At 32.7% G+C, this 17,744-nt stretch overlaps 1 protein-coding gene across 4 annotated transcripts in view; it reads right to left on the reverse strand.

Moving 5' to 3' along the window:
* The window catches only part of LOC114331461 (uncharacterized), a 562,400-nt gene that overhangs the window by 208,062 nt on the left and 336,594 nt on the right, over positions 1-17,744 (reverse strand). For all 4 annotated transcript variants that reach the window (XM_050651606.1, XM_050651603.1, XM_050651607.1 and 1 more), the window contains one exon: positions 6,029-6,092. The gene's annotated coding sequence lies outside the window, so the exon portion shown is untranslated. The remainder of the gene's footprint in view (positions 1-6,028; positions 6,093-17,744) is intronic.

Consider the following 17,744-nt stretch of genomic DNA (forward strand, 5'->3'; position numbering starts at 1 on the left):
CGGTTCTGAATCGGCCCTGACCCCCTCTTGATACACAGAAAAAAAATTCAGATCGGTGTAACTTTTCCACACACATACATACATACACATACAAATATTTTTCCATTTTTAAATAGCAATTGAATAAAATTTCTTAGCTCGGTAACTTTTGAATGGTATAACCGATTTTCAAAATTAAACATGCGTTGAAAAGGTAATGATCAGTATTATCAGAAGCCGGAAAGGTCGGTCTTATATTTTAGAAATTTTTGTGAGTTTTGGAGACTAGAACGAAAAACAGACCTTAAATGGGAAGGGCCATAAAATCCACACCCTTTGACCAAAATGGATGGTTGATATATGAATGGGCGAGTCTTTTCCTATACTTGAAGATGAGATTTTGCCCCATTTTCAGTTCAGTCAAATTTAGAAAATCGAAAATGTCTCGTTTATATAGTGCCGCATGTACGGGGGTTGTCCGCCACTGGCGAGAACTTCCATTCTCTGGGATTTAGTATTTTATATATCAATCAAAACCAATGTCCAAGTTTGACATAATCTTATAATTACATGACGATCATGCAATATTTGTTTTTCTAGATGTCCTTGTTCTATACGATTTGGTACACTTATGGCATAATGATGTCCTTTACTTATTATGTAAATCATTCTATAAAGCTATAATACCAAGGCAGCTATTTCCTATTTCTACTCATTTTTATATTTTTTTAAGTTGTATATCTGATCCCACTTAACTTGCCCCATATCTTTATTTCTTTCAAAGTGTAAGGTTATATCATGTATATAGGCCAGTAACCGAAGCTTTTCACCTCGCAATTTTTACAGAATGGATCGATTTGCTTGAAAATTTGAGAATAAGTAGTGGATAGTCCAAGGATAAAAATCTATATGATTCCGAAAGACGCTTTCACCATGGGGGTGGTTGCCACCCGATCTCGAGGGTGGAAATTTTTTATTATGTTTTGACCGCAAAAGTTGAAAAAAGAGTTCATTCTAAGCAAAAAATGTTCTATACTTTTTTTTAATTTATAGTTTTCGATTTATTCGCTATCGAAAGTGTTAGTTTTGTATAGAAAAAATCAATGTTTTTCGATATAGTCATTTACGATTCACTTAATTTTTGCCGTAGAAATTTTTTTTTCAAACCAAGTTCTTGGGAATTAAATAACATACAATTTAATTTGGAAACATTTTTTCGTATCTCTGATGCTAATCTTTCTATTCTGAAGAAAATGGCATTTTTTACCAAACTAACAAAAATTCGTTAGTCGCTTTTAACTCCAGTTTTTTTTTAAACTAATCATTCTAAGCCAGTCACAACTTCCAGAACATGTTAATGCATAAGTAAATAAGAATAAATAAGGCCAACGACTAAAAACACCGTTAACTTATATTATTATATTTACAATTGGATGTCTCCTTTTCTTTAAAAAAAATATTGATTTTTAAACGTAACTTTTTATTTTTTATCTTAGAACGTTTGGTAAAAAATAATTTTGTAGGTTTTTACAAGATTTATAAGCGTATTGACATTAAATCTTTTTAAAATCCTCAGTCGCAAAAAGAGGTGACTTTGAAAGGGTTGGTGAAGGTGGTTTTTGCATGTTATTACAAGTTTAAATCAATAGCTCACTCAATTTTTGGCGTAAAGAAATGTTTGCAAACCGAGTTCTTGGGAATTAAATAAGCTACAATTTCATATTGAAACATTTTTTCGTATCTCTGATGCTAATCTTGCTATTCTGAAGAAAATTCCATTTTTTTCCAAACTACAAAAATTCGTTATTCGCTTTTAAATCCATTTTTTTAAACTAATCATTCTAAGCCGATCAAACTTCTAGAACCTATTAATAATACATAAGTAAAAAAGACCAAATGAGGTTAATGACTAATTTTAATTAGGGTGGTGATTAGGGGGTTGCTTGCGATCACTTTTTCTCTGAAAAAAATGGGGACTGACATTCTTTTCATTATAAGTCACTTAATTTTTGAGCTAGAGATTTTTTTTATTTCTGGAGATAGATATTTTTAAGTACTTTAAATTAGTTTCAACAAGTTGTCCGCGAAAAATGTCTTCTTTTGACTTTAAAACTACAATATTTAGCATTTGACGAAGAAGAGCCAACATATAATAAAGTATAGCTCGATTACTATTGGTCTTAAAGAAAATTAAAAAAAAACGGTTTTGTTAATTTTTTCAAAAGGTACATTTTTGTTAAGTAAAGTTGTTTTGATAAAACGAAAACTTTTGGAGTTATTAGAAGAAAAGTGATTAAAAACATTGATTTTTTCGATATAAAACTAACACTTTCGATAGCTAATAAATCGAAGACTACCAATTTTATCAAAAAAATGTATAGAACGGTTTTGCTTAAAATGAACGTTTTTACCAACTTTTGCGATTAAAATATAATAAAAAATTTCCACCCCCGAGAGGGGGTGGCAACCACCCCCATGGTAAAAGCGCCTTTCGGCATTATATAGATTTTGATCCTTGGACTATCCACTACTTATTTTCAAATTTGCAAGCAAATCGATCCATTCTGTAAAAATTGCGAGATTTTGTCCTATTTTAAGCTTCATTACTTGGACTAATACTAGATAATATATAAATACATAATAATAGACATTTCAATATTCATTTAAGTACTGCTCATTTTGCCGCATATTGTATGTTATCAAAGCAGATAAGTCTCTCATCTCTAGGTTGGTGTTTCAGTCTAATCAGTTTATCTTTTTCAATGCTTATTGCTTTAATATTGGTTTGTTTTCTCTCTCTCTCTCTCTCTCTCTCTCTCTCTCTCTCCTTTTCTCTCTATTGCCTTTACTTCTTATGGAGTATTGGGCGCTCTTGCGTTTCTTAGCCAAAAATGAAAGATTGCTCTTTTCGGCGCATCGTCTTCTGTTTTATTCTTTCGAGATTTCCTCTACAAGTCTTTTCCATTCCTCTCTCTCCATCTTAGGCCAATTCTTTCATGATCTCTTGTTGTAGTTCTTCTCCAGTTATATGGGTCCTCCTCGTCTTCTTCTTCCGACTGGTTGGTATTCGAGGACTTGTTTGGTTATATTATTTCGGTCATTCCTTAGAGTAATTCCAATCCATTTAGAGTTCCTTCTGTTAATCGTCCTTGTTATTTTGTCTTGTTTTGTTCTTCTCCATATACATATCTATGTTGGTTATTTTAACCGGCCTGTATATTTTCAGAATTTTTCTCAACGATTTATTTATAAACGTTTGTAATTTTTTAGCAGTTGTCTCTTCCTGTCTCAAATATTCGGCGCCGTACTATAATATACTCTTAATGCAGCTGTTAAATATTTTGATTTTGGTTAATTTTGATATATCGCGTGTGTTCCAGATTTTCTTTAATGAGTTATATTATGTATGTTGTGCCTTTACTATTATTTTTTCTATACATACTCCTTAAAGACGTCTAAATAGTTCTCATACTCCTTAAAGACGTCTAAAGGTGGCAAATTATGTAATTTATTGTTACAGTCTAGGGCGCATCCGTTTTGAGATGGACGTTGAGAGGCGACTCAAATTTTTTGGCAGAAATTGCTACAAAATAACTCAAATAATAATATTTGAGTTAACCTCCCACTCAAAATGGTCCGGATCATTGTTTAAATAATCAAAATGTCAAAATATGAAGGAAAAATTTGATTTTTTTATTGGTTTTGAGATTATAACTTTAAAACTATTCATTTCTGAGAAAAGTTATACTGACATAAAAGTTGCGTAATTAAATTTTCTACAATACAGAAATGGTTAAAAATTTTAAAAATAGTCACCCTTGTTGCAAAATAGCAATAATTGCGAAAAAAAACCATACAAAAACAAGTATTCGCATTTTACGTTTTCCAACCATTTATGCTACAATTAAAACCTTCATATTTTACCCAGAAAAACTTTATGATATAGTAAAACAACACTGTAAATTTTATTGAGATCGGTTTAATAAATTTTGCAAAATAAATTTTGCAATCCAGCTTTCGCAAGAATTAATTTTTTTTAATGTTGCATGACTGAAAATAAAGCAGATAGCAAGTTGCATTTTTTTCCTTATAGAAGTGTACTGTACATTTTATTTGCAATTTGCAAAATTAGGAAATTTTTTAAATAAACATTAATTTTTGGTGCTACGCGCAGGACAGCGATGTTCGATTCACACAAGTTGATTTCCACCAAAATTTCTTCCAATCTTTATCTAATATATTATTTTCTTATTTTATATTTTGTTGTATTTTAATATTTTAATTCCACAAAAATTAAACTAATTTTATTATTGTTTGTGAAATATTGTTTGAACAATTGCATATGTCTAAAAATAATAAACTTTTATTCTCTAAGTTAAAATATATAAACAAATAAAATTTTTGCTAAAAAAAGTGTTATTTCAAAAGATAGAGTATGTGTTTTTATTTTGCAAAAAACAAATTTATTTATTTATATCGAAATGTAATAAAAATTAAAATGTATTGATTATTATCAAAGGTCATTGGAATGCCCAATCAGAGCAAACTATCCGCTGTCCTGCGCGTAGCACCAATAATTAATGTTTATTTAAAAAAATTCCTGACGCCGTGGTATCTAATCGATTTTAATTTTGTAAATTGAAAATGAAAGGCACAGTACACTTCTATTCGTAAAAAAAATTTCAACTTGGTATCTGCTTTATTTTCAGTCCTGTAAAATTTTGAAAAAATGATTTTTTTTTTGCGAAAGCTGGATTTTAAAATTTATTTTTCAAAATCTATTTAACCGATCTTAATGAAATTTACAGTACTGTTTTATTGTATCATAAAGTTTTTCTGGGTGAAATATTAAGGTTCTATGTGTAGCATAAATGGTTGAAAAACGTAAAATGCGAATACTTGTTTTTGTATGGCTTTTTCGCAATTATTGCTATTTTACAACAAGGGTGACTATTTTTTAAAATTTTAACCAATGTTGTATTGTAGGAAATTTAATTACGCAACTTTTATGTCAGTAGAACTTTTCTTGGAAATGAATAGTTTTAAAGTTATAATAAAAAGAATGAAGAAGAAAATCGAATTTTTCCTTCATTTTTTGACATTTTGATTATTTAACCATTGTTCCGGAGCTTTTTGAGAGGGAGTATTACTCAAACATTATTATTTGAGTTATTTCCAAACAATTTCTGCAAAAAAATTTGAGTCACCTCTCAACGTCCAAATGTACTAATATTTTTCAAACTGGTCTATTAATTTATACGTTTATAACGATCATTTCCACCTTCACTAGTTTCATCTCTTTTTGTTTCGCAATGTATTATGTTTTCCATCTTTTGCGTTATTTTGCAGGTTATTAGCGCTTATCACTGTATATCTACTAATACCTTTTTTTACATGATTGATCCGATATCTGTAAAGTTATCTATCTCCTCTATTTGTCTTCCATTTATTTTAATTATAGTTTTCTGGTTGCTGTTTTTCAAGAATTTTGTTTTTTTTTTGTTTATCTTCAGGCCCGTTACGTTGAAGTATTTTGAAAGCTTGTCGAGCTTCTTTTGCATGTGGCTACTATGTTCGGTTAGGAGACAAATGCCGTCTGCGAACTGCAAGTCCTCCAACTGGTCATGCAAATTCCACCTAATACCTGTTTTTTTATCTATTACTTTCTGAATTATCTAATCCGTTATCATTAGGAGTAATGTCGGGGACAGCACTCATCCTTGTTTACCTCCGCTTTGTATAGCTATATCTTCTACCAGTGCTCCCGCATGTTCCAGTCTGGCTCTATATTCTTAGTAGAATAGTCTGATCAAGTTGATATATTTCATTGGTAGTCTATACAGTTATAGAAGCTTCCACAGTTGTTCTCTGTTTACACTATCAAAGGCCTTTTCAAAGTCAATAAATATGTTTATATTTTTTTGCCATTCATTAGCTTGTTTCAAGATAAATCTAGAGGACAAATGTGGTCGATAATGGAGCGTTTAGCGCTCTACATATTGGTTTGTTACTTTTGTAAAAAATTATTAGTAATTAGTCATTAACTTACCCCTAGTAGTGTCTTGGTAATTCGTGTATGTTGGTAAATCGTGGTGTGTTAATTAGACGAGAATCTGTAAAAAATATAGCAGGATTAAATCAGAACATTATTTTTTAAAAATAAACAAATCAAACATTATTACCACCTACACATACTCAAGGTTACCAATTTAGAGATTGCAAATGCTGTAATAAAATTTTTGGGAGGGAATCCCTCTTTTTCAACGACGAAATTCGTTTGAAACGAGATATTGCGTTAATTTTTCCGCTGAAAATATTTTGGTTTGACGTAATAGACGTCGTGCTCAAGTGTTTTATTGATATTATTTTGGAAGTTCCGCATTGATAATAGCTTTAACGAATTTATGCAAAATGAAAACAAATAAAAATTGAATTGTCTGCCATTCATATTCTTGCTATTTATTTGGAATCCCTGTTTTCCATCGTGACATAGACTTAGTCATACTCTTCATTGAGCGACTAATAAATTATTTTACATTTTTTATATACTAATTACGTTTTATTATTCCAATTATGGCTTTATACTTTGGGTTTTCAAGTTTGAACGTCTTCATAACATGACTAAAGGAACGAAATTAGAGTAACAGGACAAATAATTCAATTAAACGAATTAAAGATTAGCAAACGACTCTCCAAAAGTAAAGTACATACTTTGGACATGTTATAAGAGCACCGAAAATAAGGAAAGACTTATAATACAAGAAAAAGTAGAAGGCTGAATATCATGAGTAGCATCTCCAACAAGAAATGTCGACAAAATTATACCTATGCAAAAGTTATGCATGAGTTAAAGGAAATGATCAAAATAGAGATCACAACCAGCTGACATTGTTTTGATAAGACCGAACATCGAAGGGCTGAGAATCTATGTTAAGCCAACATCTATGTTAAGCAAAACAGATAGAATTTCTCTCTTCTTCTTCTTCTTGTTTTTGTATAGACATGACTCTGTCTGTCTTTTCAATGTGCCTCTAGTAAGTTGTCGTTCCATCGTTTTCGTAGTCTTCCAACTGATGCTCCTGTGCATTCCTTGCATTTCCGTCGTAAGCGCTGCATCTATACTTCTAGCTCTATTGCAAGCCATAGAATATTAAAATCGATTTTTCGAACGGTCTTCATCTCCGCCGTTTCGAGCAATCATTTTGTCCTCTCTGTGTCAGGTCTTATTTCTGTCACGTATGTCATTATTGGTCTAATGACTCTGAATGAATTTATTTCTCCATATTGTGTCATTCAGGCAACCTGTAGCTCTGTTTGTTCTATTCACTTGATCTTCCACTTCTGTTTCGAGCTTTCCGTAGCTAGATAGTCTGATGCCTAGATATTTGTAATCCATCTCTTGTTCTATTGTCTGGCCCTCCAGCTCTAATTTACATCTTATTGGATTTGCTGTTATAACCATGCAGTGTGTCTTTTTTGGGAAAATTAACATGTTAAATTTTCTGGCAGTTAAACTGAATTGGTGCAGCATACGTTGTAAATCATCTTCAAGCAAGCAAGCAATTTGATTCAACCCGACCTGTGGGATGTGTCCACCCTATCGAAAAAGTACATTCGGGTGTAACAATTCATTGGAGCGAGGTGTTTTGACCCGAGTATGAACAGGGATCACCCCACCTCGCTCCAATGCCCCAGGCCATCCCTTTCCCCCCCATAGCACGCTGATGCGCGATGGGGGCACAACTATCGTAGCCAAGTGCTCTTCACAATGGAATCCTGGGTAATAAGATTCCATGTGGTACCCTAATCGAATGCAAAAAACTAGGCCAGCGTGAAGCGCTCTGTGCCTTTATCTTCTTACTTACTTATCCGCGGAAACTAAAATTGCTTGCTTGGGCCCCAAGTCATTGTACCGAGCCCCATTGAGCTCTGTCCAATGACTTGTTGCTCGAGTTTTTTTTGAGTGTTTTTTGGTTTTTTATATTTTTTTGGGGGCTTACGCCTTTTTTGTATTTTATATATTTTTTTGGGGGCTTACGCCCTTCTGTAATTTTCTATTACTGTCTTACCTTGAGGTGATCGTGGTATTGAACCTACGTGTGTTACGTTATCTTCGGCACTTGTTGTTTTCGAGCTACGAACCGTTCACTGTTTTCACTATTTTTCCCATTTCACAATATTTGCTGTTTTGGACGTTTGTGCTTCCATCGGTGGAACTAGCATCTCTCGCAGTATGTGACTTGGGTGGTGCTCCAGTTCCGCGAATTTGACCCTTGCCTTGTCTGTCATCATTTCGGTGACTCTCACCTGTTGAAGTTCTCTGAACAGGAATCTTTCTGCTACGTATCTTGGGACTCTGGCTGCTTCTCTTAAGCTGCTGTTATGGACCGCTTGTATCTTCTTTTTGTGGGTGTTACATACTTGGCCCCATGCGAGAGATGCGTATGTTAATACCGGTAACATTATGCTGTTTATTAATCTTAACCTTGTTTTTAGTCTTAGTTTACTTTTTCTGCCTGTGAGTCCTCTTAATGTTGCTCTCGCTATGTTGGCCTTCTGGACTGTGGCTTCTACATGTTTTTGGAAGGTTAATCCTTTGTCCATGATGACACCAAGGTATTTAGCTTCATTTTTCCACTCGATGGGGGTGTTCTGCACTGTCAGCTGTTCTTCTGGCTGTTGTCTTCCCTTCTTGAATAGTACCGCTTGCGTCTTTTCTGAGTTGATGGCTATCTTCCATTTTATACTCCATTCCTCGATGTCTTCTAACGCTGTTTGCAGGTTGGTCACTGCTATTTCTACATTTCTGTGTTTGGCCGCTATCGCTGTATCATCGGCGTAGAGGCTCATTAGGGTCCCTGGTGTTCTAGGTACGTCAGCGGTGTATATTGTGTACAGCAGAGGTGACAGGACCGCTCCCTGTGGCACTCCAGCTTCCGGGCTCCCGAGCTCGGACAGGACTTGTCCTATCCGAACCCTGAAACTCCGGTCGCCCAAGTACGAAGAGATCAGTCTCGTCATCGCCCCGCTGTACCCATATCCTCGCATTTTATAAATGAGCCCCTTATGCCATACTCTGTCGAAAGCTTTGCTTACGTCCAGGAATGCCGCTCCAGTGTACTGCTTATCATTGAAACCAGCTGCTATGTACTCAGTTAGTCTGAGTACTTGTAGCTCACTGGAGTGCTCTGCTCTGAATCCAAATTGAGCTTGAGGGATTATCTGTAATCTATTTGTTTCCGCTTGCAGTCTGCTGAGGATGATTCTTTCCACTATCTTGCTGATAGCTGGGAGTAAGCTGATTGGCCTGTAGTTCTGCGGGAACGTGTGGTTTTTGCCAGGTTTTGGGATCATGATGACATGGGCCTCTTTCCATCTGTTTGGGAATCTTTTATATCTGAGTATAGCGTTCACTATGTTTGTAAAATACACTATAGCTTTTCTGGGAAGGTATTTCAGAGCTCTATTTGATATTTGGTCTAGACCAGGCGCTTTTCTCGGAGAACTGTTTCTTATATGTTCGTTAATTTCTTCCGGTGATGTTGGGGGAATAATGTCTTCCGGATCCTCTGGTACCTCTTCTTGCTCTTCTACTTCTTCCAAGAAGTCATCGTCTTCGTCTACATGGAAGTTTAGCCTGCATTCACTTTCGAGTGTGGACCTCATCGCCTCAGCTTTTTCTTCTATGGAGTATACTATGCCGTTTACTCCGTGTAATGGGGGGATGGGTTTTCTATCGCTTTTTAGCATTTTCTGAAGCTTCCAGACGTTTTTCATGTTTGAGTCTGTTTCTTCCATCTCTTGTACGTAGTTTTCCCATTTTTTGCTGCGGTGTAGTCGAAGAGCCGTCTTCACCTCTCTATTTAGTGTATTTGCCCAGGTTTTGTCTACTCTGTTTCTCGTTCTTCTGGCTATTTGCTTCGCTCTGTTCTTTTCCCTTATAAGATCTTTTATTTCTTGTGTTATGTCTTTGAACCTTCCCGTGTGGATCTCGACTTCTTCTTCCGTTGTGCTGTTTCTGATTGCTTCTTGTATGATGTTTTCTAATTCTAGGACTTTTTCTTCTATTTGTTCTAAATCATCTTCACTTTGAGATATTAGTATTATATCGTCTGCATCGCAGATTAATTTAAGTTGTTTTCCTCCCATTTAGTACCCTTTTTTAGTTCTTTGAAAGTTGAATCCACCACTGCCAGCTTCAATTGGTCAATAATTTCATATTCTACTTTTACTTTTATTGTGTTTTTCTGGTAGATGTTTTCAATCGTTTTAATTACTCCTGGAGGTACCTCTCTTAAGTATAACAAATGGGTAACGTCCTTTAATTTTATTCTGTTAAATGCTTTATTGAAGTCCACGAAACATAAATATGCCGGTTTGTTGCATCCTAACGATCTGTCTTGAACTTGCTTCATTATGAAGATAGAGTCGGTGCATGATCTTCCCGACCTAAAACCATGTTGTTTTTCTACTAATGTTATTGCTTCATTCAGTTTGTTTGTTATCACTAGAATTAGGCAAATATGCAAATTGCATATTTTGCATATAATGCATAAAAAATACAAAAATGTCAATTTTTGCATATTTTTATAAAAGTGAGCATAATGGTAGGGGAGCCCAAGCGGGGATTTTTGCAGTTACTCGAGCGCGTCAGATTATCATATGGGGAGAAACCTGGTACCCTGCATATGTACATCTACCATATATTGGCTCTTAACACAGGGGAGTTCGTTAAGGGGGGCCTGAAAAAAAAATCTATCCTTAAAAAAACTGGAAATTGTCAGATTAAGATAAGGTAAGTTAAGTACATGCAAAAGAGTGTACATTTCAAAAATCTGACGATTTGAGCCGGGCGTAAGGAAATGGGCGAGTCCCAAAGTTTCACAAGCAAAAAGCGAATATTTCGCAAAATGAATGACAGATCGAAAAACTAAAAAATATGTGCTTAATATTTTTTAAAAATCTATCGAATGATACCAGACACGACTTCCCACGGAGAGGGGTGGGGGTAAATTTAATATTTTAAATACGAATCACGCGATATTTCGCGAAATGAACATCAGATCGAAAAACTGTAAAATACACTTATTCAATATTTTTGAAAAATCTATGGAATGGCACCAAACACGACCCCCCACGGAGGTGGGGTATGGGGTTACTTTAAAATCTTAAATAGGAGCCCCCAGTTTTTATCGCAGATTTGGATTCCTTATGAAAAAATAAGTAACTTTTATTCGAAACATTTTTTCGAATTATGCATAGATTGCGTTATAATCGGAAAAAACGATTGTTGGAAATGGAAAATTAAATTAAAAAGTGGCAAGCGCCCACTAAAATGGAAAATGTTACTTAACTTTTTTTGGTTTTAGGACCTACTCTTCACAACCCAATAGGTCTGCAAAGCGCTCGAGTGACTGCACATTTAGCATACTTTGCTCCCCTACCATAAAATGCATATAATTTGAAAATTTGGTGTTAACTATATATTTTTATATTCAAACTTACAGATAGCATGAAAATGTCAATATTTAATTTTGTTTTATAATTACTTGGTATTCAAATTCTTGGTATAGTTACTAATAAAAGACAACGGCTTATAGTTTTATCACGTTTTGTCCTGAAATTATGGGTTTGTGTTTGCCAGTTTATGTCTCTAGGTAAAAATTTTTATTTTGACGGTCAGTTTCACTTGGTTTCACTTTTGTTGTAAAATTGGAGGCGTAAACAACGTGTATTTCTAATTGTGAATAATTATTGTACTTTGAAAATGCCGAAAATAAGCAATGTTTCAACTTGGATAAAACCTTACAAAGAGCTATCTATGGATATGGATAAAGTTTATTGCTCATGTTGTGGCAAAACCGTAAGTACATACGTATTGTTTTTTATTTTATTTTAAAAATTTATACGGTAGTACAAACAAAGATTTTAAAATTGGAGATTATATTCAAGAAAAGCACCGACACCAGGCTAGTTCGCAATAAACCGATGTATTTCTTTTCAATCATTTTTTAAACTCCTTTCGATAAAAAATAGGATACCAATTTAAAATTCAAATCATTCAATAGTCTACTGAAAGGTCTTTAACATTTTTTTTTCTAACAGCATAGTTTGCTTTAATTGTTAAAAACAAAAACATATCATATATTGGGCTTAATTAATTTAGTGCTTTTAATTTATGCTCAGAGTATTTTTTCTTTAAATGTAAACAGAAAAGACCAAGAACCTCTTGTAAATATTTGGGGGTTCTTCCTTCTTGTACAGTCATTTCTCGACATTTTCAAGATTACTACACCAATTTTTATTTGATTTAATTTAGTTATTTTAATTTTTATGCAAAAACGGTTCATTTTTAGTTTATTTCTACAATCTTAGATTTTAAAAAAGGGTACAACTATAGAATATTTATATTATTTTTTAGATTTTATCTGAAAAAAAAAAATTTCAAATAGATCAGCATGTCAGAACCGCGAAACATTTAGCTAAAATAGTAAAAACCACATCCGGTGAAAAATATCAACCTTCAGTGTCCAAGTGCTTTCAGTCAAGTTCCAAAAAACAAACCGAACAAGAAACTTTTAACGAAGACATGTATCGTGCATTAGTATCTTCTAAATAACCGCTTTCAAAATTATCTAATGGAAACTGTAGTTCTTTTTTAAAAAAATATTGCAAACAAAACATTCCCAGTGAACGAACTTTAAAGAGAAATAATGTGAATTTGTTATTTATACTCCTCAGTTATCCACAACATAAAAGCCGAAATAGGTAATAAATAATTACTTTTACATATGTGTGGACGAGACCACTGACTCGTTAGGAAGATACATTGTGCACATTGATAGGTGTACTTAGCGAAGAAACCTTTCCAAAATCGTATTTAATTTCCTGTAAGCAAGTGAAAAAAACCCACGCTCTAACAATATCACGGTTTCTACAAGAAGCATTAGCAAACTTTTTTCTTCCTGCTGCTGTGCCTAATGATAAATTATTGCTTATTTTATCTGATGCCGCACCATATATGGTAAAATCATCACAAAATTTAAAAATATTTTATCCAAACTTAATACATGTCACTTGTTTAGCGCATGGAATTAACAGAGTTGCGGAGGAAGTAAGAAAAAAATTTCCACTAGTTAACAGTTTAATAGCGAGCGTCAAAAAGGTATTCCTGAAATCACCTGTAAGAGTACAATGTTACAGAGATATGCTTCCTGCTGTTCCACTGCCACCGCAACCCATTTTAACACGTTGGGGAACATGGTTGGAAATAGGTAATTTCTATGCTGATCATTTTGTAGATTTAAAATAAATAATTAACCTTTTAACGAAAGATAGTTGCCAATCTTATTGGAAGCTAAGCAAGCCTTCCAAAATAACATCCTCAAACAGCAACTGTCATTTATAAAATCAAATTATAGTTTTGTCCGGAAAACTATAACTCAATTAGAATCCTACAAATTATCATTGTTAGAGAGTACAGTTTTAATAAAAGAATTTGAGTCAGTGTGTCAAAACGTTAAAGGTTATTGGAAAGGAAAATTTTCAAAAATTTAAAGTAACCATGGAAAAAATAGTGGTTACCAGGTTCTTTCTGATGTGGTTCAAGTACTAGCTGGGACATTTTCCGAACCACTTAGTTTAGAACCATCTATTATAGTAAATTTGAAAAATGCCCCAGTTACATCAGTTGATGTCGAAAGAAGTTTTTCTATATACAAATATATATTCAGATAGAAGCCATAAGTTTTTATTAGAAAATTTTGAACATCATTTGATAATCTACATATTGTTACCACAATTCAAAATAATATTTATACATATGTTAAAATAATTGTATATGTTATGTCACAACATTAAAATTAACAACCAAAGTGATAACTAGACTTAGGCAAATATGCAAATAAAAAAGTATGAAATATGCGCATAAATATGCAGTATTTTATGCAAAAATATGCAGTATTTTATGCAAAATATGCATATTTATCTGGAAAATATGTATGTAATAAAAAATATTTACAATATTTTTGTAAGTAAAAAATATTGTAAATATTTTCCAGATAAATATGCATATTTTGCATAAAATACTGTATATTTTTGCATAAAATACTGCATATTTATGCGCATATTTCATACTTTTTTATTTCCATATTTGCCTAAGTCTAGTTATCACTTTGGTTGTTAATTTTAATGTTGTGTTTAATAAGTTTGTTCCTCTGTAATTCTTCGGCTCCGATTTGTCTCATTTTTGAAGAGAGGTATGACGATGCTTGTTCTCTATTCTTGTGGTTTGCTGTTTTGTTATATTAATTTTTTATTAGTTTTAATAGTTACTAGTTGTTTAGTCAGATCTTGTCCTCCATACTTTAGGAGTTCGTTCGATATTCTGTCGTCTCCTGGAGATTTTAATTTTCTTAACGCTTCTTTTACCTCTCCGTCCTCGATGTTTATTTTTTCGTTTGTCGTAACTTCACGTGTTGGTGGTTCATTATCGTCGCCTTTAGCAAATATAGATCAGAAGTGATCTGCTTATGTTTCCTTCTGAATGTGTTTCGTTTTTATTGATTCGTTCATCTTTTTTCTTTGTCATATGGTCATTCTTCATAGTTCTTTTTGTGTTCCGTAGAAGTCGTTTTTCATCTGTTTTAAGAAGTGTTCTCAGAAGTGAAGCTCTAAGAAGTGAAGAATCTCTGCCAGTGTTCCCTTTTTATTTATCTGACTAAAGTATTCCTTTCGTTTCTGATTCGTTTGTAGTGGTTGTATGGTTGTTGTGTTTGTTTTGTTCTTTATTGTAATACCCATCCCTGCTTTCTTCTATTCTTCACCTTTTATGACAAAACAATGACAACACAACAATAGATAATGCAGAACACTAGATCTACCATGGAAACACCATAAAGTGTTGGGTTTAATTGATTGTCAAATAATTTGTCAACACATTTATTGAATACATTTTAACAAGGAAATACTTAAAAAAATAATTTATAACTTGAAGAGCTACAAAAACTAAAACACGACCTAAACAAAGATACAAAATTTAGATAATATAAAAAAACCCAAATAAGGGAATCCTGAAGAACTTAAAGTAAAGTTATAAAAATCTTGAAACAAGAATCAAAAGACTGATTAATGGTAATCTAAGTATTCACAAACATATTATCTAACCTAAAATATGTATATAACATACAGGGTGTTTCATTAACAGTTGAAAATATTTTAACTGTAGATTCCGGGGCTCAAAATAATATGGATTAACCCAAATCACCTACAGTCCAAGCAATGAAGCTTAAAATAGGACAAAACCTCGCAATTTTTACAGAATGGATCGATTTGCTTGAAAATTCGAGAATAAGTACTGGATGGCCCAAGGATCAAAATCTGTATAATGCGGAAAGGCGGTTTGACCATGAGGGTGGTTGCCACTCCATCACGGGAGTGGACATTTTTTATTATATTTTGACCGCAAAAGTTGGTAAAAACATTAATTCTAAGCAAAAAACGTTCTATACATTTTTTTCATAAAATTAATAGTTTTCGACTTATTCGCTATAGAAAGTGTTAGTTTTAGATCGAAAAAATTAATGTTTTTAATCTGTCTTCTGCTAATAACTCAAAAAGTTTTCGTTTTGCTAAAACAACTTTGCTTAACAATATTGTACCTTTTTAAAAAATAAGCAAAACCTTTTTTTTTATTTTCTTGAAGACCAATAGTAATCGAGCTATACTTTATTATATGTTAGCTCTTCTTCGTCAAATGCTAAATATTGTCGTTTCAATGTCAAAAGACGGGAAAACTATGCATTTTTCGAGGATAATTTGTTGAAACTAATTTAAAGTATTTAACCATATCTATCCACGGAAATAAAAAAGTCTCTAGCTCAAAAATTAAGTGATTTTAATGGAAAGAATGTCAGTCCCTATTTTTTTTTCAGCGAAAAAGTGATCGGAATCAACCCCATAATCACCACTCTAATTAAAATGAGTCATTTACCTTATTTTACCTTCTTAATTTATGTATTATTAATATATTCTAGAAGTAGGACCAGCTTAGGATTATTAGTATTAAAATTAATGGAGTTAAAAGCGAATAACGAATTTTTGTAGTTTGGTAAAAAAATTTTTTTTCTGATGAATAGAAAGATTGGCGTCTAAACACGAAAAAATGTTTCAATATCAAATTGTAGTATATTTTTTGCTTAGAATGAACGTTGTTATCAACTTTTGCAGTCAAAATATAATAAAAAGTTTTCACCCCTGAGATGGGGTAGCAACCACTCCAATGGTAAAAGCGCCTTTCGGTATCATATATATTTTGATCCATGGACTATCCACTACTTATTCTCAAATTTTCAAGCAAATCGATCCATTCTGTAAACATTGCGAGGTGAAAAGCTTCGGTTCCTGGACTACTAGTCCGAAAATGCTAGGGAGCTAAGGGAGCTCGAGTTCTTGAAGATGGCGTTTTTTTAAATACCTTGAGAACACTTATATTTAAAAAACGAAAACTGGCATGTCTATTTATTTTCCATAGATAAATCGATTTCATAAATTTAGAATTTCTAGTATTGGTCATAGGCATCCCTTTTGAATAGGACAACGGTTCTTTTATCGTTTAACTTTTTTGTCTTTAAGTTTTAAACATTTTTGACACTGAATTATTAAATTGTGAGGTATTATAGTACTAAAAGGTACCTTTTCTTTAAGTCGATAAAATTCACTACCATATAGGTAGGAGCTAATAAAAAAATGCTAAAAAATAAAGACAAAAAATAATGCGATAAAATAACCGTTGACCTACCCAAAACGGACGCCTATGATCGGTACTAGAAATGACCAATTTATGGAATCAATTTATCTCTGGAAGACAAAGGTGTACCAGTTTTTGTTTTTCTAAATATAAGCGTTCTGAAGGTATTTAAAAGAATCTTTAAAGAGCTCTAGCTTCCTTATTAGAAAGCATTTGCTGACTACATGATTTGGGTTTAACATTAATATTTTAACCCCAGGAAAAATATCTTTAATTATTAATGAAACATCCTCTATAAAATACATCACATCTCTCCTTTTTAATTCATTACCATTAACATATCCTTTTTATCCTTCTAATATCTGCATTATCGATGTCAAACAACTTCTAAAAAGAACAAAAATAGTACCCACTCAAAAATTCATTAGGGTGATTAAACAAGAGGTTTTCTGTTTAACAAGCGAGCACTTCAAATAACTGGATTGTCTATTTAATCACTCGACTGGACAAATAGCCTTAATTGAATTTTGCGTACCTCCTGATTATTGAGAAATAATTAGTAGATCTCTTAGTTAACAGTATTGAATTAAGCATACAGGATGTATGTATTGTCTATCGTACCCTAAGTTTGAAACCAATTTTCTTTTGGACAGTTAATTTGATTTCGATAATTATTATTTCACCTTATATATTTCTAAGGAATTCATCTACCAATATTTTTTGAGTAATGTCAATGTTTTAATAATATGTGGGGTGTAAAAATAAAGGTTTATTTTTTCATTTTATTTTGTAATACTCTGTGGCATTTATGAGAAACAAACTCTAAGTATATCCTATTAGTATTACAAGATAGCCTTATCTTTTCTATAGGTTTTTGTAAAATATAAATAATCTTTATATCTTTTTTATCATCTATTATCAAAGATTATACAGTGATTAGTGCGCAAATAACAGGCAAAATAATGGAAAAGACAGAAAACATAATACTTAATGAAATAAGGAGAGATGAAACTAGTAG

The sequence above is a fragment of the Diabrotica virgifera genome, chromosome 5, assembly GCF_917563875.1.
Source record: "Diabrotica virgifera virgifera chromosome 5, PGI_DIABVI_V3a".
NCBI lineage: Eukaryota > Metazoa > Arthropoda > Insecta > Coleoptera > Chrysomelidae > Diabrotica > Diabrotica virgifera.